A 26,743-nucleotide genomic window follows, 5' to 3' on the forward strand; every position below is an offset into this window, starting at 1 on the left:
CCTAGAAATGTATTTCTCTGTTTCTCTCTTCAGTTGTACAGGAAATTGAAACTAACACTTATTTCCAGGAGCATATGCTGGCTTCTCAAATATAAATCTTTAGATATGGAGATACAACTTGCAGAAAAACAGAATTCCCAACTCTACACATCTATCTTACAAGCACCTACTTGCTTATAGACCTAGCCCAAAAGAATTAGAGATGTGATTTCCGCAATTCATCCTCTTCACAGAGTGCTGTTTATTTAGACACCTTATTTGAGGAGTCACAAGTCTTCGTTAAACCGTTTTTTCTAGATTTGCCATTTAATAATATAACTGCATCAAATTATGATTTTGCAATGAGTATATGGCTGACACTAATATAGTCAATAAAAGAATGCATAAAATCCAATTTCTGAGAATATAGTTGTTGTTACAGATGGATATTATTTAATCTGTATTTTTACATTAATAAAATAAAAATATGTAATAGTAGCTTTCAGTACTATTCTATGAATAAATTCACAAGGAACAAGTGGCAAAATCCATAATAGGACAACAGCTTAATTCCAAAGTAACAAGCACACAGCTTAGCCTCCAGGAACCCTCAAAAATAGACCTCAGGACACAAAATGGTTTGTAGTGTTGGCATACGTGAAATCATAGAATCATAGAGCTAGAAGAGACCTCAGGAGGTCATCAAGTCCAACCCCCTGCCCAAGGCAGGACCAATCCCAACTAAATCAACCCAGCCAGGGCTTTGTCAAGCCAAGACTTAAACACCTCTAGTGATGGAAATTCCATCACCTTCCTAGGTAACCCATTCCAGTGCTTCACCACCCTCCTAGTGAAATTTTTTTTCTAATATCGAACCTAGACCACCCCCACTGTAACTTGAGACCATTGCTCCTTGTTCTGCCATCCGTCACTACTGAGAACAGCCTCTCTCCATCCTCTTTGGAACCTCCCTTCAGGAAGTTGAAGGCTGCTATCAAATCCCCCCTCATTCTTCTCTTCTGCAGACTAAACAAACCCAAATCCCTCAGTCTCTCCTCATAGGTCATGTGCTCCAGCCCCCTAATCATTTTGATTGCTCTCTGCTGGACCTTCTCCAATGCATCCACATCCTTTCTATAGTGGGGGACCTAGAACTGGACACAATACTATAGATGTGGCGTCACCAGAGCCGAAGAAAGGGGAATAATCACTTCTCTAGATCTGCTAGCAATGCTCCTCCTAATGCAACCTAATACGCCATTTGCCTTCTTGGCTACAAGGGCACACTGTTGACTCATATCCAGCTTCTCATTCACTGTAATCCCCAGGTCCTTTTCTGCAGAACTGCTTAGCCAGTTGGTCCCCAGCCTGTAACAATGTTTGGGATTCTTCCATCCCAAGTGCAGGACTGTACACTTGTCCTTGTTGAACCTCATCAGATTTCTTTTGGCCCAATCCTCTAATCTGGAATGGATCTCTACTGACTGGAAATGGGACCAAGAAAATTAACTCATATAATATATTAATTAATTGCTCAAGGACAGATTTTTAAATTGAGGCAAATGCAATTGCCAATACATGGTATAGTTAGGCATGCAAAAACATAGTGTACCCTGTATATCAGTGGTTTGCACTTATATATGGTCAGTGAGGTGCCTAACTCACCTTACATACACACAAATACTTGGTTTGCATGCACACATTTTTAATAGCATTGTTAGGCATGAATAAATGTACCATATACACACAACTTATCCATATATACACACAACTTAGCCATTAGGTCAATAACTATTTGGAGTCACTATTACAGTTGTCAAATATCTGATCACAGAGATTAAAATCCTTAACCTCCTCTTTTTCTTCCCCTTCTTTAAGGCTCCGCCTTGCTCATTCCATCTCTTTCCCTCCTTCATTCCTTCCCCCACCTTCACTTACTTTCACTGGGATGGTGCAAAGTGTTGGAGTGTGGGAAGGGATTCTCAGGAGAGGCTAGGGCAAGGGGGTTGGGTACACAAGGGATCTCAGGACTGGGTCAGGAGGTTTCACTTCAGGAGGGAGCTCAGGGCTGGGGTAGGGGGTTCGGGTGTAGACTCCAGCCAGGTGGCACTTACCTCAGACAGCTCCCAGGGAGCAACACTGCAGGACTAAACCAGGCTTCCTGCTTGCCCTGACTTTGTGCAGCTACTAGAATTGGCTGGCATATCCTTGTGGCCTATAGGGGCATTAGGCAAGGTGGCTCTGTGCATTGCTTCCGCAGCTCCCATTATCAGCAGTTCACAGCCAATGGATGCTGAAGAATCAGTGCTCAAGGTGAGGGCAGCACATGGGTATCTGGTCCCCTCCTCTACCTAGGGGCCATAGGAATGTGCCGACCACTTCTGGGAGCAGTATGGGGCCAGGGCAGGCAGGTAACCTGTCTTAGCCTTGCTGCCCGACAATTCTTGTAGTGGTTTAAAATCTCTGGGACTGTCTTCAGTAATCTCAGGGAAATTAAACCTGATTCCAGGACAATTCCAGCAAATCCATGGGGGTTGGGAACCCTAGCCACTCTATGGACAAAAATTAATTTCATATTCTGGAGTGAGTGGTGCATAAGCAGCCAAATTGCATTTGAAACCAAAGTAGAATAACTATGTTTTAAAACAAAAGTTCAAACTGTGTTTTCAAAGTTCAAACCCCAGTATTGATAGAGGTACCTGATGTTAGGATTAACCTTAGTTTCCCTCCTGCAGTTAACAGAACTACTGCTTTATGAGTGTCTCTTCATTGTGAAGGAAGATGGGTATGGAATCAATAAAATGATAACTTTCAAAGAAGGAAGATAGATATCCATAGATGAACCATCTCATTGTTTTGTATTCTATTTCTTTGGTGCAAAGGATGGTGTAGGAAATTCTCTTGTTTGGTTTGGTTTGGTTGTCAATAGTCACCACTAAATGATGCAACCCCGCCCCCCAATCATGTCAAGAGCAAATAACATTAGCTTATTTTAGAGTATTCCATGCACTGTAAAAAGTCCTCCATACTCCAATTTCACATAAATAAAACACCATGCCAGTTCAGATATTTTCAGAGTTACTGTTTCATATATGCTCATAAAGTTACTTGAAATATCTTAGTCATCAGACATTACAATTGCACAGTCTTGAAACTTTAAATGATGTATGCACGACTTTATCCTTCTTTGGTACAATATATTGACTTTTCTTCAAGATGCTGAAAAATGTCATTATGAACAGTGAAGTGAATGGAAACTGTAGGTGCTCAGCATTTTTGAAAGTTTGCCTATATCTACTTTAGGACAGCAGTAAGCATGTACACATTAACCCAACTCAGTAAAAAAATTATATCAACAAGCAACCTGAACACATGCCTGGAAGCTACCTGAATGCATGTAGCCAGAGTTTGAGATTATGAATTAATAGAGGTTGTACCTCCAAAAACTGGCACTCTTGGGTCTGACAACATTCCTCATCCAGCAGGACCACAGATGCTCCTAAACCAGAGAGCCCGGGAGCCTGAGGGCAGGAGGTCCAGCCAGGCTCAGGCAACAGAGTCAGAAGCCAGGCTGGGGGCAGTGCAAGACTGGGGCCAGAGCCTCATGGCAGCCTCCAGCAGCCCACAGCAGCACAGGGCCATGCTGGAGTCCCATGGCAGCATGGGTTGGCTCTGGGCTGGAGCCCCTCAGCAGTCCTGGATTGCTGTGGCAGCCCCCGGAAGTTTGGGGCTGAGGTCAGAGCTCCACAGTAGTGTGAGACAAAAGTCTTTTGGCAGCTTTTTGGAGCATGGAGCCAGAGCCAGGGCCAAGGCTCCCCTGGAGCATGGGACTAGGGCACCACAGCAGCTCCTGGGAGCGTGGGGCCGGAGTGGAGCCCCACGGCAGTGGAGGGCCAAAGCCCCACAGCAGCTCGCCGGAGCACGGGGCTGGGGCCAGAGCCCCAGAGCTGCCCTCGAATGTGTCAGGCTGGAGTCCCGTGGAAGGAATCTGCTGCCAAGGGAGCCAGCAGAAACTGGACAAGTAGCCCTGCCAGATTGGGGAGGAGTGGATGAGACTGGGTGCTTGCAGGGGCAGCCTGCCAGCAGCAGGCAATGGGTTTAGGAGCCAGTGGCAGGAGTTTTCCTCTGGTCTGGCTAATTCTCTTGTTTGGGACCAGTCAGGTTCTGATGGTGCCAACCTGTACTTAAATTCAACATACCAGGAATTAATTTTTAAATAAGGAACACATACCTAATACGGAGGTATAAAAATTAGTGAAGTTACTACAAAATATAATATTTATTAAGTAATTCAATCTATTTATCTGTATGAAATTTAAAATAAATGAGAAACAAAGAACAAAAGGAAAGAACAAATTACAGGGGAAACAAAACAAAATATTCTTTGTGGGGATGGTCTTTTAAATATTTCGTATTCTGTAAAAATTCTAGTCTCACAGGTGGTTGTCCTACTATCTTAACAATAAATCTTAATTTGGAGGATGGGGTGAATGAGCTGTTATTGTAAAAACCAACATCCAGTTAATTCTGGTTTCGTCTATAATCAAGTAATTAATGACTTACTGTATTGCATCTTACTTGAAATTTACCTGAAATATGTCCTTATTATCAGTAAAATACCATGCCAGTTATAACTCAGAATACAATCAAGTCTGAAATAACGAGGAGTCTGGAATTAAGCAAGCTATTTAAATTGAAACACACAAAGGAAATTGAAATGCTAGAGATAGCCACATGTGATCTGACCTTCTAACCTCCAGCACTGCGTGTTCAGACTGCATTTCCCAGTAAAAACAAAATCAACGAATCCATTCAGTCAGTACCTATCAAGGTAATTCTGCTAAAGACGGTTTGCTCATGGTGGTTTTACTCAGCATGTCCTCTATTCTAAAGAAATGATCGATGACATTCTGAAGAAAATATCAGCCCATAGAGGGAGAAATAAGTTACCTTTAAAAGGGCTGCCATTTTCTCTATTCTTGATAAGATTGTGTAAAACATGCATAGGCCCCCTTTACTAGAGGGGCATCTGACCTTTATTGGAAGTGTTCCAATTGGGAAGATCCTGTGTGCTGCAATCTAGCCTGAAAGACTTCAACTCCCATGATGGCTTGGGGAAAATGGGGAAGACATCTGTGTTTCAGGGAGTGCAGAGATTGCAGGTGGTGGACTCTATTTTGGGGATAGGAGTCACATTGCTGGGGTGGAGTCTTTCCTTGCTAGAAGCTGCTGCTGAAAGCCCGCTGGGGCTGTGATTAAACAGGGAGTTTCATAGGTCTCTGGAGCCAGGGGTGACTTGCTTTGCCTAGAGCTGACTGAGATGGGCCTGTAGGAAGGAATTTTGAATTATCCCCACCCTTGTTTGGGAGAGCACTTTCAAGGGAAAAGAGGCACAGCAGAGAGACTGGGTTAGAAGAGAGGCAGAGCGATCTTCCCATTGAACCAGAACCCAGAGCTGCTGACATTTGGTGAGGCCAGCTCCAGTCTTCAGAGGAGCTATGCAGTTTAATGCCTGGGCTGGACTGACACACAGAACCTGCACAGTTCTAATAACCACTCCAGCTGCCCATCTTTAAGCTTGCCAGTGCAAGCAAATGCCAGGGACTCTGAAATCCAGAGGAGTGTGCACTGGAGTGTGGTAACTGGTGGCAGTCTAAATGCCAGTTAGACGAGTTTCATTTATTACTGTATCCCCTATTTGTGAATTGATTTTATTTAACTGCCCCCTGTGGATTTAAATTAGTACTGACCTTTAATATTAGTCTGCTAAACCCTGTTTCTTTAAATTGCTAAGTAAAAAAGTGTGTTAATTCTAATTTAAATACACTGGTATTTCATGCCACAGACCATTTATTAATTATGATGATGTATTAGAATGGGTATATTTCTGGAGGTTCCCAAGGGACACCATTAAGGGTGAAGAGGGCACAGCCAGATGGAGGTACTACTAATTTTAAATTCCTTTAGGAGTAAGGGACTGCAACTGAGCGGTGGAGAGACATAATCACCAATGGAATACTCTGGATCTCCTTTAATGTCAACATCATCAGATGCCCACATATACAGGTGAGTGTTGCCTGCTCTCAAGTAACCCAGGAAGGAAAGTGGGGGAGGGAGGGAGGGAGTACATATGCTTTCTTCTGAAATAAAAAAGAATTATTGAAATCAACTGCTTTTTTTATTATAGATACACTGGGCTGGAGTGTATATTCAAAGTAAAAAAAACCCATATATATATATATATTTAAAAAAAACACCTTCAACTAGGCTCCGAAGGAGCTCTCACTGTAAGCTGTTTCTAATGAGTTGCCATTTTTATCCATAAAATACAATTATCCTTTCAATCACACTAATTTATATAAATTACATTTAAAATGCCTGGCTTTTGTGCTGTTGTGGCAGAATAAGATGTAATACTGGTCTGAAACTTCTAAATGCTACAAGAGTACCAAATTGGATTAGTAAAATGGGATGTGTGAACTTAATCAGCAACAATATTTGAAATGTTTGATGGAAGTACATAAAGGTCTGAATGGTGTGTACTTTCATCCCATCATGAGACTGGGGATCAGAGAATTTAAACAGAACCGGTATCTCTCCTGCCTGACTAGGAAGGCTGAACACTTGCTCTTTTTCTTTGATGATCACAAGAACTTTCCACTGGAGGGCAGTGAGAATAGAACTGTTGAAATAGAATACATAACTCCAGATTTATTGAGCAGCAAGCGCTTTCATCCATTCGCTAGCCCAGTGCCAGAAAACAGAAATAAGCTACAGGTTGTCATCCTTACACAATTTAGTCCATTGTGAGTTAAGTTTTGGAAGGTGGTTGGAAGGCAGACCATGCTGTAAAATCCATTTTGTTCAATATTTGTCTGCCCATTTTCCATTAAGTTGCAACTGTGGCATTGTCTAATAAACATTGTTTCTCAGAACCTGTTAAAATTCCAATTGGCTTGCAATATCCAGCGATTTTGTCACTACAGTTGACTATCACATGAAATTAGGCATCATGAACTCAGAGTTTCTAAAAGCAAAGCATGTCAAGTTTATTTCAAAACGCTCTTAAATTCTGCACACTTGTTTATTCTTACTTTTTCTTTTCTGTTGTCCCAGGTGTTTTAATATTTTGTCTTTGCCTGTCTATGCATCTTTATGTAACCAGACCAGAAAATACAGGTGCCTTCTTTCTGAACTAAAATGAAAACAAAAGCTTTCGAAACCTTTTCACTAGTGTATGTGGTGGATAGAGTGTTGGCTGGTGGATCTGAGAGATCCAGGTTCAAGCTTTGGCTCCAAATGATTCATAGAAGAGTTTTTCATCCCAGATCACTCTGATTCAAGAATTCAAACCAAGGTCTCCTGTCTCCAAAGTGAGTGTCATAGTTACCAAGAACAAAGTGTGAGACAGAGCCTCTCTATCTCTCAACTCAGCTGGAGGGAAGATTTTAATCAGCAAAATGTGAATGATAATTGGAAATCATTTAAGAACATCTTATTACATGTTCAACAAGTCATAGTCTCACAGCTGAGAAAGAAGCCAATCTGGTTTAGAGAGAAAGTCAAGACAGCTATAAATAGAACAAAGAAAGACCAAGTAGATAATGACTATAAATCAGAAATTAAAAATTGTAGAAAATATATAAAGGAAGCAAAAGGATACAATGAGAAATTTATGGCCAGCGGAATGAAGGGTAATGAGAAAGAGGGGGTTTAAAATATTTTGGGGGAAGGAGGAAGACGCTGACTAAGTAATTTTGAAATAATCCTAGTTATTTCGAAATAATGTTGCTAGATAGACATACCCTAAGATATATGACATCTGGATTATAAGCGTAGAATGATATAAAACAAATATGGTACACATTAAATGAACTATAAACTGGCTAAGTGATGAGTCTGAAAATGGTGGAGTATCCATACAAACAATTTTTAAATCAAGATGATAATTTTTAAAAATGGGCCCACAATTATTTGGAGGAAGTTTAATGGCCTCTATTATACAGGAGATCAAATTGGACAATCACAGTTGTCCATTTTGTCCTTGGGATCTATTAATTCATCAAAAGCAATCATTTTGAGCATGTTACCTAAATTTCATTTATTTAAAAATGTTTCGACCAGCTCTGATAAGAATTATTAATCATTACTGCTAGTGCCTGTTCAAGCATGTCCAAGGCTGTCAACCCTCCTCCCCACCCCTGCCACTCCCTCTTAGAGCTCCAGGACAGCCCACCTCACTGAAGACCCCAGTCCCAAAACTTTGAGGAAATACTTGAGAATTTAAGTCCTGTTCAGAACACTTAGGCTATGACTACACTCGCGGCTTCTTGCGCGAGTAGTATGCAAATGAGGCTAAGCGTGGAATATTGCAGAGCCTCATTTGCATTCCTAATGAGCCACCATTTTTTTTCAGAAGAGGCTCTTGCGCAAGAAGGAGCGTCTACACTGCCCCTTCTTGCGCAAGAAAAACCCTCTTGCGCAATGCCGTTACACCTATTACTTTCCAGGAAGAACGGCGTTGCGCAAGAGGGTTTTTCTTGTGCAAGAAGGGGCAGTGTAGACACTCTTGCGCAAGAGCCTCTTCTGAAAAAATGGTGGCTCATTAGGTATGCAAATGAGGCTCGGCGATATTCCACGCTTAGCCTCATTTGCATACTACTCGCGCAAGAAGCCGCGAGTGTAGACATAGCCTTACTGAAGAGTCTGGCTGGAGGAGATAATTGAGCAGACTTAAGGAAAGGTATGTCAGCATTTTTTCATGTCCAAGCCCTGAATAACTCTTTAGTTCAGTTTCCCACACTAAACATGGCAACATTCTGAATTATTAATCATGAGGCTTCAGTCATAAATATTAGTAAAGAGTTTTGAGATCCCCAGAGGAATTGTGTTAAAGAAGTGTAAAGTTCTATTATCATATTGAAACACTTATATTTTAGAACACAGTTTATACATAAGAAAAGACTTATTTTGGCATGGAAGCTGGATTTGTTTTCCCATCTTTCCTGGGGCCAGTTTTAAGAACTGGCAGTTGAGAAATCTGCTTGTGTACACAAGTTATAGCCTGAATAATTTCTCAGGGCCATTCAAGATTTGCAAAACCCCTTTGATGTACCAACAAATCAATCAATATCTGCAAATCAGACATTACCTGTTCTCAGGGGGTAAATTTCCGAGACTTAGATAATATCCTCTACATTGTTTCAGCCTAAGTTTTCCTTTTTTGATCAATTCTGTGCCTTCATTCCGTGCTGTAAAATCTTAGTCAACACTGGTATATCTGCCAGAACAGACACTCTAGAGGATGAGAGTTTTGGTTTAATGCCCACAATGTTTCTTTATGTAATCATGGGTAAGGAGCTGATGTTTTTACTGCTTCAACAATCACTCAGATATCCACAAATCTGAAGAAGACTTAATAAGAACTATTCACTGGTCTGTTGAAATATCTCAGAAATACCTGTGGTAAATCTGTCTGCTAGTTTAGCACGTCTGACATTTTGGTTCAGATTCATGTCACAATGAATATTTAAAGCTTCAATTCACTGGAGTCCAACCCATTTCCCTTCTAGGTGAATAGACTCATAACACTGTCTTTAATAACTTTAGAAGTTTTGTCCTCCATTGGCTTTAAAATATTGTTTCATTTGCTAGCTCCCATAGATGTGTGATATTGCATGTAAGAATATAAGAAATGCCCTAACTTTTGCAGGTCGGTAGCATATTCAGCAATACTAGATGCTTCAGGGAAAGGTGTATAAAAGTTGTAAAAAACTTCATAATGGAAAATTACCTGTCCATAGGCTAGATTTCTTCCCAATATCATTAGTCAGTTCATTCTTGGCTTATGTCCTGAAGGAGGATGGTTTGTACTCCAGATCTGCATTTGGATTACCTTCCCTAACTGTGGGAAGAAAGGCCCTATGAGAGAGCCTCACATCCAGGTCATCTACAGATACCATTTTGCATTCCTTTTGCTCTTATCTAACCCATGCTCGCCAATATTCGTCAGAAAGAAATACAGAAGGTAATTCACACAATTATCACTGTTCTGTGGCCTGTTTTTGACAACTAGATTTTGACTACTAAGCCCTCTATGTCTTATCACACTATACATTCTTAATCATAGAATCACAGCATTGTAGAGATGGAAGGATCATCTAAGCCAGATGCCTGCGATGAGACAGACCAAGTATACCTAACCATCTCTGACACATGTTTGTCAAGTTCCAGTGATGGGGGTTCCCAAAGCTCCCTTTAAGCCTATTTCCCTTGCTGCAGATTAAGCCCATTATCTCTTATCCTACTTTTGGAAGACATGAAGAACAATTGATCAATGTCCTTTTTATAACAACTTTTAACATATTTGAAGACTGTTATCAGGTTCTCTCAGAGCTGTCTTTTTTTTCAAGACTAAACATACCCTTTTTTAAACTCTTCCTCATGAGTCAGCTTTTCTTAAACCTTTTGTCGTCTTTGTTGCTCTGTTGTCCAGATCTTTCCGAAAGTGGCATCTTCCAGAATTGGACATAATTCACCAGCTGAGGCTTCACTAGAGCCAAAGAGAGTGGACATTTCCTTGTTATACATATGACTATTCCCATTAATATACCTGTAACAGAATACATTCCTGTATTCCAACCCTATGCAGTATTGTAATAATCTTTATCCTAAGTATGCCTTGTAAGATACCACAGGAAAACTCATAGTTTGCTTGTCAGTATTGTCCTGATATAGTGTTTGGAAAAATTGCATGCAAAGTTATAGGATTTCTCTGTATGGTTTAAACATATGTTCCAAACCCCACAGCCTTACTCAAATTAATGTTGGCAAACACATCTGCCCTAAACAAAAGAAGGCAGAATCTGTTTAATTTGCATTTAAACAGTATACAGTCATCAAGCAGGAAGGGAAACAAAGGGAGCCCAGAAAGGTGAGAAAAAGCCAGCAAAGAACCTTCTTTCACATCGATTTTTTTCTCCATATTTTTCATGAGAGAGAGACTCAAACCATGAAAAGGAAGGAACAAACATTCCCAAGCACCTCTCTTTCTTCTCCTGCTCAACGCATTCATTTGACTGGAATTAACAAAAGCGGCATTTGTTGGACTTGGAGGAAAGGGGTCCTGATGTAAAAATGTAAGTAAGACAGCTGAAAGCATGTTGAGAAAACTTTGCTTTGAATTTAACAGTTTGTTAAATTAGGCATCAGTAGCATTATATTTTTCATGTTAGCTTGTGTGATTTTTATGACTCATTGACTGTTCATTTATAATCTCTCTCTTTGTAGTTAAAGCTGTTTTATCTAATCAAGTGAGTTTAAACTGAAGTGTCTGGGAAACTTCATCTGCAGTGACAAATCATTTGCATATTATTCCTAAAGAAATAATGGGCCTAATATAGCTTGTATTGTATGATTGACTGTCCATATTTGTGAAGGAAATCTAAGATGGGGTGCATGCTGGAGTATAACCAAGGCTGGTGAGAGCCACAATGTAATCCAAGTGTGGCTGGCAGGTGGCAGTTATACCAGACACTCAGGATTGGCTTGCACATGAGGAAGGCTGTTTGTTAGCAGCTCAGGTGAGAACTATTTCAGCAAGACATTGTAAGGCACCAAGGTTGTAGGCCACGGGTGATACAAGTGCTCATTAGAGTGTACCCTGACAGGTCCTGGCACTCCAAAGTTATATTAGCATTTTTTGCAAATGTACCATATTATTGGCGGATGCTCACTTTGTGATCTACTAAGACCAGGCACGTTTTACAGAAGTATTACTGGTTAGCCATTTAGTCCCCACTTTTTATTTGTTCATCTCCATCCTTATTGAATTTCATCTTATTGATTATGTACACATTTTCTGATTGATCAAGGCCATTTTGAATTCTAATGCTGTCCTCCAGAGTGCTTTCAACCCTCCCCTGCCTCACTAGAGCATGGTGACATCCAAAAATGTATGAACATAGTTGCCACTCCATTATCCAATTAATAATGAAAATACTGAATAGTACCAGATCCTGGAGAGACCCTTTCAGGACAACACTTGATATGCCCTTTCCATTTCACAGAGAACCACTGATAACTGCTCTTTGAGTATGGCATTTCAAGCAGGTATACATCTACTTTATAGTAATTTCATCTAAACCAAAGTGCCCTAGTTTGCTTATGACACGATCAACAATTCACATCAATAGGACCAGTTCGGTCTTGGTTTTTGTGATATCTGAAGTCAATGTGAATTTACACCAGGGAAACTAAAACCAGAATTTCATCCTGTGACATGATAAAATTGTAAAAAATTAATTCAACAGATTAAATAATAATGCATCAGGTAGATGACATACTGAAATGTTGTGTGGGGGATCTTAAGTGTCATGTTATATTAGACTGCAGATTTGGTAGGAATAAGATACATCTGGACAATTTATTACAATTTCTATTTTTTTCCTGTTCAAGAGTTTAGATCCTGTATTATGTAATACTGTGGCAAAATCCTTCTAGTATTTCTAAAAGCTATTTTTAATATTAATAACATTTTCTAACATGCTTTTTCCTGAGCATGAGAGGGGAGGAAACATTTTTTTTCCTTGTTCTTTCCTTTCAAATATTTTCTTTTGAAACACTCTGATTACATGAACATATTTCTCATAGCCCTCTTGGGCAAGACAGATTAATAAAGTGAAAGAACAGCAATAAATAATAAAGGGAAAGGTAAAAATCAGCAACCTATTTATTTAAATTGATGTTTTAAATGTATTATTTTCCTAGAGTTCATTCATTTTGCTCCTTTATTTATGCCTACTTATTAAATTCAACTGCAAGATGTAAATAAGTGACATGACATTACATGGGACATAATTTAGCAACCTTGACTACAGGTTTGGAAAAAAAAAAATCTTGATCCCCTGGAACCACAGGTTTAAATCCAAGCAGTCAACAGAGCAGTTTTGTTCTTTCAAGATAGAAAACATACTACTCAGTTTATATGTGTGGTTCTTTCAGATGAATCTTTTTTAGTGTTCTTTCTCATTCACATGCTTCTTGCTTCAGAAGAGCAGGAGTTTGCTCTATTATTTGGGAACAAATAGCTCCTCTAATCAATAGTGGATCACCACATGGCTCAGGCCAATTTGGAGACCCTGCAGGAATGCTGTAACTCTGGCTCTGCCTCCTGCTCATCCTCTCTCTGTTAGAGCTCCTCCACCCTGCCCTTCCTGTTCCCCCTGAGGATCCACTCTCTGGCCAGGCCAGAATACAGAACTACTGGCCCAAACCTCTCTCCCCATCAGGGGCTGATCAAAGCCCCACTGTACCCCCCAAATGTTCCATTGTGCTCACCCTAGTGTGTGAGCCCTACTGCTCTTGGCTATAGTAAGAGCCACCCAGGGAGCCTGGGTAGCGTTTGTGAGCCTCAAACACTCCACCTGATGTGGACAGAGGAACATGGTGCCCAAGAGCTGCTACCAGCCTGTGTCCCTTCCCCCGATCCTTAGTTGACAATTTACAATTATCACTCAAGATGGAGGTTCATGGCCGACATCATCAGATTTATGTAGGGTTGCCAGGTGTCCAGTTTTGAACCAGACAGTCCAGTATTTGAGCTTTCAGTTCAGGAAACAAATTGAGAAAATATAAATATCCGGTATTTTCTAAATAAGATGTAATGTAGATTATGATGTAATGTCAAGTGTATCCAGTATTTTTGTTGAAACCATCTGGCAACCCTAGTTTCATGCTAGCTCCTTCCAGTCTGGATCCCTAAAATAAGCACTCTTGGTATTGTGTCAACCAACACAGCAGTGTCATGTTCAGATTTGGGAGATAAATATAATTCCTCTCTCTGTAACATATAGAGGACAGGTTAGATGAGAGCTTCTGTTTTATAAACACCTGTAAAAATCTATTTATTTTATATCAATTTAATGTGGTTATGTTAATTTAAAAGTGTGGGTGATATTTTTCTCTCTTCCTCATCAATTATAATGTCTAATTATAAGTGAATTAGACAGCATTTTCTGTGTAATTTGGGTGTAAAATAAGTACAGGTAAGTTAAGCAAGTGGATTTGAAGGAAAAACTTGAAGAAATCCTTTAAAAGCCAATCAACATAAACTATTTTATATTCCTTTCTTTGTATTAAGAGGTTTAAAGTATTCACATTTGAGGAACATCGGAGGATGCTGTCATTAGAAGATTTGCAACACAGACAGACAAAGCTGTGAAAAGATATGAGGAAACTCTTAATAATGGAGAATTGGAGATAGCAGGGATTTTATAGCAGGGATTTTATGTGACTTGATTTGGCTTCTGGGAATTAAGATTATTTCTCTGCCAAAACTCAGAAACTGGGTGGGATTGACACTCTGTGCATCAGGCAACCAAGTAGGCTGAACAAACGTAGTTATATTCCATGATGTAGGATGTTCCAAGAGTTTTAATCAGAATCCTAAAATGCTCTTTTTTTATTGTTTCCTTATTAAAGAAATTCACATTTAAGATTTAAAATGATCATCAATACTTACATAAAAATGTGTCTAACATTTCCAGAAGTTATTTCCTGACATTAATAAAGTACAGTATTTCCCTTTAACATGCATACTGAATATAAAGTACATCGCATATTATGATCAGACAAATTTTAATAAGAAAGTCAGCATACTCCTAAACAACATGAAAGATGTACTTATAAGGAGAGAGAAATTCTCATTGCCAATCAGTTCAACAAGGCAACATAATATATTCATTAAATATACCATTTGCATCTAAGTATCAGCTAGTTTAAATTAAATCTACAGCAATGCTTCTGATACGTCTTTTAGAAACAACTTTGATATACTTGAAACTTGCCGGGAAAATTACTGACACATTTCTTATAGCAATTTTTCTCATTGCTTTCATGCCCAGAGAGGTAGGAATTACATAGTCACATTGGCATGTTAATTTATATGTGTATATGACTAGCTACTTCCCCCTGAACATACTTTGTTATTGTCCTGCTATTTTCCTGCTTTCTTTTAAATGCATGCCTAGACTGTACCCATAGTGGCACAGCCCTCATTTGGAGGAGACCAAAGGCGAGTGCCCCATAGTCAGCCCTGGGAGATACTACCTTTCAGAGTTCCCTAATGTGAAGGGCAGCATGCACTCTGCTAATCCTCTTCAAGGAGTGCAGTCTGCCATCTTCCATGTTCCTGGACAAATATGCAGATTAGTACATGGCAATAAGGTGGACTTGGAGTCCTGGCTTTTTATGCTTCACCTCCATTATGGGTCTGTGAGGGATCAGTCCCTATGTTCCCTGATCTGAGGAATTGAAATTCTGCATGGCTCTGATGTGTGTTGCACAAGGGAAAAAGGGAAACTTCTTACTCTCTCTCCATCATTGGATCAATGGATGTGGGCAGAGCAAAATCTAAGTCCATAGTTAATGGTGCATTGCTAAATAACGTATGGAGCTATGCATCTGTGTTTCCAATTAAATGGATTTATTCAAATTCTAACTGTGAATCCATAGATAAAAATGATGTCAACCTCAAAATGTTTCTAATGCCCTGCGGGACTAAACAACCATTCTGTAGTGAAGTACATTTAGTTATTCCACTGGAATCTATATTCCAGACAGGGATGTTAATACAAATCTAGAATGTTTTGGAGGGCTAATAAAAAGATAAAATGAATTAATGCAGCAATCCAGTATCTGAGTTTTGGCAAAAAAGTCCCTGTCCCATGTAATTTACTACAGGAAAGAAATCACTGGGATGGAAAACATATGCAATAGCAAAACAGGGGACCTGTCACATCAATTCTGTGTCAATCTGTATCCATCTAGTTAATGCAGACTTATATTCTTCCCTCATTCATTCACTGTTCTCTCTTTCTCATTCCCTTCCTCTCTCTGACTAATGTTTTGCATTGATTTTCGGAAGCCATAAATAGTCCCATGTTTTGAATAACAGAATTGGGAGACATCTTGTTTATCTAACAACAAGAAAATATCCTGTGGTCTCCTAAACTTGTAAAGATGCTGATGTCTTCGGGCTATAACTTACCTCTAAATTATACATGTAGCATTTGAACCATCTTGTGTTGTTTGGAGAGCTAAAATGCTACCCAATCAGCTCAGGTAAGTCATTCAAGTGAAAACTTGTCTAAAATTTATATTAAATGTGAAAACTTCTATACGGTGCTCACTCCCTGATGACTTTTTCATGATTTCTCTGCTGAATTTTGGTTTTAATACATCAGGATAAGTAAATAAGCCATTTCATTTTTATTTTCCCTTCCATGAAATACTTCAAGTAACTTGATTAATGTTCAAAACCAATATTTGTGCAGCCACATAATGTAATTAAAATTTCATAAAATAGCTATAATCATCATAGCTCAGTAATAAGCAACCTTATTTATCAGTCAAATTATTTCTTTGGATTTTCAACCAGCACTGTATTCAGCTAGCTAAATAATCTTTTCTTTTCTTTTTTTCCTGCAGGAGGCTTGCATTTTAAAACAGACACTTGAAGTTATAGCCTGTATTTCTTGCCCATACCCAGCAAATATTTCATTGCAGAATGTTCTGTACAGGACTGTATTGAAGTTAGGTTGATTTATCCCTGAAAGTGTGTGTGGCTGAACTTCATTTTAAACCTTCTGTCTAGACTGTTTTTTTTTTTTTAAATCTTGGATTGATACTAAGTTTGCCATAAGCCAGTTAAGATGTCAGGCAGTGTCCAGTAGCTTTTTTGTTGTTATTTACAATACTGTGGTGGAAGTTTTAACTCTACGTGAGCCTTTGCTATCAACAACAATATTGGCAGGTGGAACCTTAAATTTTATTTTAAAAAGATATTTGGTTATTTCCATTGAGTTTTGTACAATCTCTACCCTGAAAATACTACCTTCACCATCCAAGAATGCAGGATATTGAATGATTTAAAGTGCAGTTCTACTATCAGCAGTCACTTTGAGCAACATGGGATTCCACATATTCTCGGTGACAATGATTTCCAGGTAATTTATTTAATTTACAGGTAAAAAGGTGGTCTCTCTCTCTCTTTCTCTTTCTCTCTCTTTACCAATCATGTAAACTTGGCCCGAGATCTGAAAGCCAAACTGCGTACTGTCTGGCTTGGATACTGTCATCTGTGAAACATTCTGCAGGCATCCGCCAGCTATAGCTATGAAAGGGAAACCCATTTATTCTCAAGTTCTGCCCTCTGTTACTTGTATGGCCTATTGTGTTTAGTGTGATTTCACAGGTGCCAGTGAGTGCACAGGGCTGGACAAGATAACCTCCTAAGGTTCCTTCCAATTCTGTATCTAGGATTCTATAATTTGAAAGTATTTGGGTTACACAGGTGGCCCCGCAGATGAAGCTTAGCTAATAATTCTGTTGTGAAAGCTTAAAAAGAATCCAATTTACTATCCTGGGGCTGTGTGAATTCCTCAGGGATGACAGAAGATTAAACAGCAATGAACTCATCTCCATGTTAGTTGAAAAGGGGTGACTGCTAAAGTAAGAATATGCTAGTTTTACACAATCACTATTTTCACATAAGTCATATGTGGGTCCTGCAGCTTAGCAGGCCTGGGATGGAAGTTTCCATCCTAGCTGTAAACAGCCTGGTAAAACCTCGTACCTTGCAAGCACAAACAGCAGCTGGGCGATATCAGTTTTAACCCATGCCTTGAGCTGGGAAACTACTAAGTGGTAAACAAGTTTGATTTTGGTTCCCAGCCCCATGGGAACATTGAGAGTAGTGTTGGGCCAGCTCACAGACTCTCAGTAAACAACTGTAGTATAACTAGTATAGGGAGTCCCAGGTTGGTGAGTTTCACCAGGGACCTAAACCACAGAGTGTGCCTTGGATTCTCCCAGCTGGAGCCATGTCCACTACAGGCTGGTGCAAAGTGACAGGAATGGGACTTCCCGCAGACTGAAGGGGCATAAGCATTTCTAAGTGCCTGTTGCTCTCTTATGCATTGCTTTGTCTTTTCTTATTGACATGTCACTTTGCAGGAGCTGTGTAACCATCTGGAAATATTAAGCCTGTAATAGTAGTGACATGGTGATTAATAAAAGCAACTATCCCAAATCAACTCTGCTCTGAAGCGAATCTATAACCCTGTTTGACCATGCCCCTGTCAGCTGACAACTATTCAGTGTGTAAACACAATTTAATGCTATTCCAATATAAGGAATGCCTACACTGCACAGTTGTGTAAACTATACCCCATAGCATGGGTATAAATAGTAGTGTAGATGGAGAGACACTGCTTATGCAAGTAAAATACAGGACTATGTAGCACTTTAAGACTAACAAGATGGTTTATTAGATGATGAGCTTTCGTGGGCCAGACCCTGAGGAAGTGGGTCTAGCCCACAAAAGCTCATCATCTAATAAACCATCTTGTTAGTCTTTAAAGTGCTACATTGTCCTGCATTTTGTTTCAGCTACACCAGACCAACACGGCTACATTTCTATCACTATTCTATATGCAAGTAAAGACATTCCTGAGGCCAGTAGCTACATATCCCACACAGTTCTAGACTGTTCCAAGCAGTGCCTTCCCATTTACACTGCTATTTTTTGCAATATTGTGTCCCACTGTTGGAGTGGAACTTTTTTGCTGCCTTGGCCTTTTAGAGACATTTATAGCTACAAGCCACAGCGCCAATCTTATATGAATCTGCGACTAGTGGATAGACATATTTGTACTGTACGGCAATCAGAAAGCAATTCTGTGACTATCACAGCCTCAGACAGTCATTGATTGGTGACCCTGTTTTGCATTCTAGAAGGAACTTGGAATATAACCAAAGGGTGTTCCCAATGTACCTCATGATTAATTATCCAACCATCTTCCAGTTCTTCAAACATTCTACTGTTAGAATTTTGCCAAGATATGCTTCAGCTCATCCATCTATTAAAATAACCAGTAGCTATGAAAAGGGGTACCATTAATAACAGACATCTCATAATGCTATGATTGTGAGTCAATAGTCTAGACTCTTCTCATGAGTACAAATTCTGTGTGGCCATGTTTACTCTAAAGCCATGGTTTGATGGTTGTGAAACAGCAGCTCTGAATACCTGGTTCATTAGGCCAGTGGTTCCCAACCTTTTTTATACCACAGACTGGCAAACCCATTCACAAACTTTTGGTGGGCCAGTAACATTGTATTTTGCATATGCAAATAATCAGGGCTCGCCAAACCACGCACACGCTCATGCACAGATCTCCCGAACCCGGTTCTTCCGGGTTGCAATCTACTTGCCACAGCTGAGTAGATTGCATTATTTTTCAAGCCCTGCAAATAATGAAAATGTAAATAAATGTTACTTATCTGCTAAGAGCTCTGGCCCCCAGAGCCACTGCAAACAGCTGGCTTCAGCTCTGGCAGTCACCATGTGGTGGCAGCTGCCGCAGCTGAAAGCAGCTGTTCATGGCAGCTCTGGGGGTTCAGGCTGGGGTACACCCAGCCCCCCCAAGTTCCCTAATGCCAGCCCTAACCCCTAGAGAGCCCCCACCCATCCATTACCCTCCAGCACAAGCCAGTGACTCCAGAGTCCCCTGTACCCAGCCCCCCCACCAGTGCCAGTCTCCTGTCCTCAGAGTCCCCTACTGATAGCACCCCCATCCCAAACACCTCAGTGCCAGCCTCCCACCACTTAGAGCCCCCCCACCATCAGATCCCCTTGTGCCAGCCTCCTGTTTTCAGAGTCCCATCTGAGCACTGCTGCTCAGGTTGCATCTGTTCTAAGGCTGCTGTGCTGGGCCCCACGTGGCCCTCCTGCCATGTAGTGAACCGCTGTTCTACATCCGGGAGGAGAACCTGCTCCTGTCTGGAACTGGGGGTATGTCTACATTACCCCGCTAGTTCGAACTAGCGGGGTAATGTATGCATACCGCACTTGCTAATGAAGCCCGGGATTTGAATTTCCCGGGCTTCATTAGCATAAGCAGGGAGCCGCCATTTTTAAATCCCCGCTGCTTCGAACCCCGTGTAGCGCGGCTACACGGGGCTCGAACTAGGTAGTTCGGACTAGGGTCCTATTCCGAACTACCGTTACTCCTCATGAAACGAGGAGTACCGGTAGTTCGGAATAGGCACCCTAGTCCGAACTACCTAGTTCGAGCCCCGTGTAGCCGCGCTACACGGGGTTCGAAGCAGCGGGGATTTAAAAATGGCGGCTCCCCGCTTATGCTAATGAAGCCCGGGAAATTCAAATCCCGGGCTTCATTAGCAAGTGCGGTATGCATACATTACCCCGCTAGTTCGAACTAGCGGGGTAGTGTAGACATACCCTGGTTGCTGAGAGGTTGGTGGGACAGGGCACATCTCTCCCCAGAGCTGCAGTAGGAGTGGAGGTGCTAGGCAGTGCACCCTAGCCCTGGCTCTGAGACCTGCCGCAACCCGGCAGCCAGCAGTTCAATGCTCAGCACTGGGCTGCGGACCAGAAGTTGGGAACCACTGCTTTAGGCAACAGTCAACTGATTCATCTGAGCACTGTTCTAGTTGCACCTTTGGACTTTCACCCATCATAGAACAATGCATGGAAGAATTCTAAATTAAAAGGCAATTAGAATTATCTTGAATTCCAAAAAGAGACTGGATGATCTTAATAGCACCTTCCAGCCATAACATCTAGGCATCTATCAACTGTCAGTCAACCTTGAAAATAAAAACAGTAGGGCTACTCTGGGCTGAATTTTCTTCAGGCAAAACTCCTAATTGATGTAAAAAGAAATGTTGCCCTATTTAGGAATAGAGAATTAGGCTTCACTTCATGTCAGAGTTCAGAATAAGCTAGAATATAAATGTCTTCCTCAAAATGAGTGATCTTTTGGGGATAACTAAACAAACTGAATACCAGTATAATTAAAAAGGAGCCAAATATTCTAATGTTTGGGGTCTTTTTATAGCTATGAAAAGTTGGTCCGATTTTTTTTTCCAGAGCCAAGGGATCCAATGATCTGAAGCTACTGACAGTGGATGTTCTCCAGAGATACATAAAGCAGTAAGCATATGATGAGCTTTCATGCAGCCTCTTTTCTATCACTCAGCTTCCTTTTCACTGTGTGCAACTTTCTGATTAGAATTATTCTGCATAAAGTTAACAATTATTTAATAAAAATGAAGCTAACATTGAAAATGAAATGGAAATTAAACTTGGCAAGCATTTTATCTTGAAATGGCTGGCATCCTATCTTCACATGGCTGTCTCCCCAGATATAATATGAATCTCTAAAATGGGTCCCCAGAAAAGCCAAATGCTACTCCTATTTCAGAACCCAAATGTGCAAGAAAACATACAGGCAAATTGGAGGGGAACTCATACACATTCATAAAATTTTCTATGAACAAGGCAATATCAACTATGCCTACCTGTGAAAGCTAATTACTGGAAAACATTTTCACTGATACATTTATATTCTGTTCCACTTCCAGATGATAAGAAAGGTATATGTGGGGTGTGTAGGGAAAATTACCATTCTTGATCTGAAATAATATTTTCTAAAAAGAAAAGAATGCTTCACTTTTTAACAAAATCCTTAAAAAGTATAAGTGATTTTCTGCTGTCATAGCTCAAAAGCCTTCTAACTTCTTGCATCTGATACCAGGGGTTGCTTATGTTACCATATTTTCACTAAAGACATGGTTAAACATATATTTCTTTTATTAAATGTTGCTTTTGAATTAAATAGAAAAGGGATTGAACCTGATCACACACATAGGCTATGTCTAGACTACAGGGTTTTTTCTAAAAAACTTCACCTGCATCTAGACTTAAATCAAAAATTAAATCGAAAGAACACAATGGTTTTTTCGACAGTGGTAAACCTCATTTTACAAGGAAGAATGCATTTTTTCAAAAGAGCTCTTTCGAAAAAAGGTGTTCTTGACTGCAAACAGGGCTTTTTCAAAAGAGAGGACTCAGATTGCGTTGATGCTCTCTTTCAAAAAAGTGGATTGCTTTTTTGAAAAGTTGGGGCTAACCAGATGATCTCTTTTGAAAGAAGCTTTTTCGAAAGATTCTTTCGAAAAAGCTTCTTTCAAAAGAAGCGTGTTATCTAGATGTATGCATACATCCATACACTCATATACAAACAAACCCTATCTTGCTGCTTTTGCTTAAAGTCACCAATCTGTTGCTCACATTCACTCACTGGCCAGGCAAATTAAATGTGAGAGGAAGGAGCGGGGGCTTCTCTTGGTCTGGACCAATGCTCTGATCTTGTTAAGATGAGACTTGGAGATTCATGCATGATGCCCTATCTTTTAGAGGACTTTTTGCCCATTCAAGTCTATACATTTTGCTGTGTCAGCTCTTAATCATTCACCATCCGTTTTGTTAACATCTGTTTACCGGGGAGTTATTCTTTACTCTGACATCAATATGTTGGTGGTTCCTCCCAGTGTTATTTCAAGGTTGTCTTGATTGTAAAGGGATGCTTGCTTTTAACACTCCAAGGCCATCCATAATGTCCTGCATAGGTCTGCTTTGTTTTGGGCCTCAATTTATGGCACCTTGATGCCTCTTCTCTAAACACTTACATTCCAAACTTATTCACTCCAATTCCCCAGGAACTACACAATCATTTCACACATGGGAAAAGGAATACAATTGTCCATACAAAAGGTATCAATGTATTTCAATACAAGGAATCATTCATCATATTTTCTTTATAACACAATCTATATTCCAATTATTTCTAAGAGCAACAGTGTGATCATGCTTAATCACAAGAATCCTTCTGAGCTTTCTCTCACGTAATGGAATATTACAGAGCTCAAAAAATTACAAAACTTAGATTCACATTATACTGAAACTTAGATTTATATTATATTGCATTGGGCAGAGGCTTTACACAACAGCTTATGGCTACCATTGGCTTGAGAAAGATGGAGAATGCATGGGAGAATTGCCTGCTGAAGATGGCAGAAGGGAAGATAGCCTTTTATTCCTATCTGAAGGTATCAGACAGGGAAATGGGGGACTGCAGGCCATTGGACTTCACTCTACGAAAGATAACTGAAGGTTAGTGGGCCAGCTATTGTGGGAAGTGAGGTTGTTTGGGAGGGATGAGTCCTCCACAGATGTATACTTCCTCTCATCTTAAAAGTACTGTGGTCTTTTCCTATAACGATTCTGTAACCTAACTAGGAGTGCTAACAAACATTTTTTTTAAGTCAAACCAACTCAGTCTAAGTCAATCTTCCAACCCCACTCAACACTTTCTTTCAAAACAATGTTCTACAACATGCTTATGACATTATGCATAAGAAAGATGGCCATTTATATCTCTCTTGTTTCTACGGTTACACAATTTCCATCATATGAGCTGCTAATGGAAAATTCATTATTTGCTAAGTATAATTATACCATTTATATGCATGAATTATCTTTTTATCTGAAGTTATGCATGTTGTCTATGATCTTAAACCTCTATTGTGACACCCTACAGAAAAATGTATAGCAAGATTAGACAGTTATGTGTTGATGGCTGATTCAGGACTCTCCTATCTCACAATGGGCCATCAAACAAACTCGTCCCGCCCAGATAGCTCTTCCTGAGGATGCTTCAGAGAGCAAGGAGTCAATGGCCAGTCTCTGTGAGTCTGCAAACCACGTAATATTCTCATTTGATCTTGAACTCCATCTTGGGTCAGTAACTTCCCACAAATAAGGGTGGTGTGGGCTTTGTTTGGGACTGAATTTCCATGCACATGGCGGAAAATATAAAGAGACACCAGAGACATTTCCATTTTGTCTTAATTTTCTTCATTTTTCTGGACTGGATTTCAAACAAGGAAGCTTTGAACAAGGTCCAATGTCCCCCAACCACTTTGGGTGATTCCAGAGAGACAGTTCATAGAATCATAGAATACTAGAATTGTAAGGGACCTCAAGAGATCATCAAGTCAAGTCCCCTGCCCACATGGCAGGACCATGCACTGTCTAGATCATTCATGATATATATCTATCCAACCTGCTCTTAAATATCACTCTTGATGCAATTTGCTTCTTGTCCTATCATCAAAGGCCAAGGAGAACAATTTTTCTCCATCTACCTTATAACACCCTTTTACATATTTGAAAACTCCTATATGTCCCATCTCAGTCTTCTCTTTTCTAAACTAAACAAGCACAGCTCTTTCAGTCTTCCCTCATAGGTCATGTTTTCTAAACCTTTAATCATTCTTTTTGCTCTTCTCTGGCCTGTCTCCAATTTCTCCACATCTTTCTTCAAATGTGGTGCCCAGAACTGGACAAAATGCTCCAACTGAGGCCTAATTAGTACAGAGTAGAGTAGAATTACTTCTCATGTCTTGCTCACAACACTCCTATTAATGCATCTCTGGCTATGTCTACACTACAAAGAAAAGTTAGAAAAAGATACACAAATTGAAAGCTGCAATTTGCATATCTTTTTCCGCCTTTCTTTCAAAAGAGGCTTTTCCAAAATTTGGTGTGTCTATATTGGTGCCAAATTTTGGAAAAACCTCCTCTTTTGACACATCCCTTCTTCCCGTAAAATGAGGTTTACGGGGATGCAAAAGAGCATGTCCGCTTTACCAAGTTTTTTTTTTCTGACACAGCATAGTTTTTCCCGGATACTGTATCCTAGAAAAGAGCTGCAGTCTAGACGTAGCCACAGAATCGTGTTTATTTATTTATTTATTTATTTGCAACAATGTCACACTGTAGACTCATGTTTAACGTGTGATCTGCTATAACCCCTAAACCACTTTCAGCAGTACTCCTACCTAGATAGTTGTTTCCCATTCTGTATGTTTGAAACTCATTGTTCCTTCCTAAGTGGAGTACTTTGCATTTGTCCTTATTAAACTTCATCCTGTTAACTCAGACCAATTTGTCCAGATCATTTTGAATTTTGACCCTATCCTCCAAAGCACTTGCAACACCTCCCAGCTTAGTATCATCTGCAAATTTAATAATCGTACTCTCTATGCCATCATCTAAATCATTGCTGAATATATTGAACAGAACTGGTTCCAAAACAGACCCCTGCAGAACCCCACTTGTTATATCCTTCCAGCAGGATTGTGAACCATTAATAACTACTCTCTGAGAATGGTTATCCACCCAGTTATGCACCCATCCTATAACAGCCTCATCTAGGTTGTATTTCCCTAGTTTATTGATAAGAAGGTCATGTGAGACGGTGTCAAATGCCTTACTAAAGTCTAAGATCCACAAGACTTGTTATCTTATGAAAGAAAGATATCGGATGGGTTTGTCATGATTTGTTCTTTACAAATCCATGCTGGCTGTTATCTACCATCTCACTATCTTTCAGATGTTTGCAGATTAATTCCTTAATTACTTGTTCCATTATCTTCCCTGGCACAGAATTTTAAACTGACTGCTCTGTAGTTTCTTGGGTTGTTCTTATTTTCCTTTTTGTAGATGGGCACTTCATTTTACCTTTTCCAGTCTTCTGGAATCTCTCCCAACTTCTTTGATTTTTTAAAGACAATTGCTAAAGGCTCAGATATCTCCTCTATCAGCTCCTTAAGTATTCTAGGATGAATTTCATCAGGCCCTGGTGACTTGCAGACATCTAACTTTTCAAAGTCATTTTTAACTTGTTCTTTTTTACAAATCTAAACCTACCCCATTTCCACTAGCAATCACTATGATAGAGGAAACACTGGTGACTAGATGCCTAAGGTGTGTGGCAGCACAGTTTCACAGGTGATTAATCAGCCCCACCCAGTCATTCAGCTCTGTGCAGGGAGCCCTGAGCCTCTGGCAGGGCGAGGCTGTTTAATCACCTATGAAGCTGGGCTGCTCTGCACCATCAAACTTCTTGGTGAAAACAGAAACAAAGAAGTTGTTAAGCACTTCTGCCATTTCCAAATTTCCTGTTATTGTTTCTCCCTCTTTACTGAGCAATGGGCCTTCCCTGTCCTTGGTCTTCCTCTTGCTTCTAGTATTTTGTAGAATGTCTTCTAGTTGCCCTTTATATCTCTAGATAGATTTACCTCGTTTTGTGCCTTTGCCTTTCTAATCTTGCCCCTGAATACCCGTATTGTTTGCTTACATTCATCCTCTGTAATTTGACCTCGTTTACACTTTTTATGATTCCTTTTTAATTTTTAGATCATGTAAGATCTCCTGGTTGATCCAAGGTGGTCTCCTGCCATACTTTCTGTCTTTCCTACACAGTGAAATAATTTGCTTTTGCAAGCTTTCAGTTTATTCCATCACTGCCAAGCCAGGTCTACACTAGACCTGGCAGCTCAGCTTAAGGTACACAACCCCAGTTACAAAGATTGCATAGCTGGAGTTGGCTTACCTTAAGCTCAGCTTCCCAGTGTCCCCACAGTGGGATGCTGATGGGAGCAAACACTCCCATTGGCTTCCCTTATTCTTCACAAAAGGAGGAGTACTGGATGCTGGTAAGGGCACCATCTGCTAAATCCATCACTGAAAGAACTTCCTTTTTAGTTAGGCAACTCCCCACAAACCTTTTATAAGTACACTGCAATCATTCGTATGTATGCTCCATTAATTGTTTATAACTCTCTGCTCTTCTTTTATTATTACACTTTTTCGATTTTAATTACTAAAGTATTAGCATTGGCATGATTATTGGGTAAGACCTTGGTTTGTGGCTGGTCCCTGGGGATTAGAAGGACCCTTATATCTGATTAAATTTGTTTTCAGTAACCACTCATCATAAAGTCTACTGGCTGTGTGATGAGCCAAGAGTTGGATTGCCTAAGGAGTCAA

General features: G+C 40.1%; 1 protein-coding gene and 1 long non-coding RNA gene across 3 annotated transcripts in view; one reads left to right on the forward strand and one right to left on the reverse strand.

The window, feature by feature from the left end:
• Positions 1–26,743, reverse strand: part of GPC6 (glypican 6) — a 1,157,112-nt gene that overhangs the window by 369,361 nt on the left and 761,008 nt on the right. The window lies entirely within an intron of this gene.
• LOC106731343 (uncharacterized) lies at positions 5,157–21,917 on the forward strand. Its single transcript, XR_012900577.1, has 5 exons — positions 5,157–5,447; positions 5,947–6,045; positions 10,976–11,117; positions 16,468–16,985; positions 20,936–21,917. It is a non-coding gene; the product is annotated as an uncharacterized LOC106731343 (long non-coding RNA).

The sequence above is a fragment of the Pelodiscus sinensis genome, chromosome 1, assembly GCF_049634645.1.
Source record: "Pelodiscus sinensis isolate JC-2024 chromosome 1, ASM4963464v1, whole genome shotgun sequence".
In the NCBI taxonomy this organism is placed as follows: Eukaryota; Metazoa; Chordata; order Testudines; family Trionychidae; genus Pelodiscus; species Pelodiscus sinensis.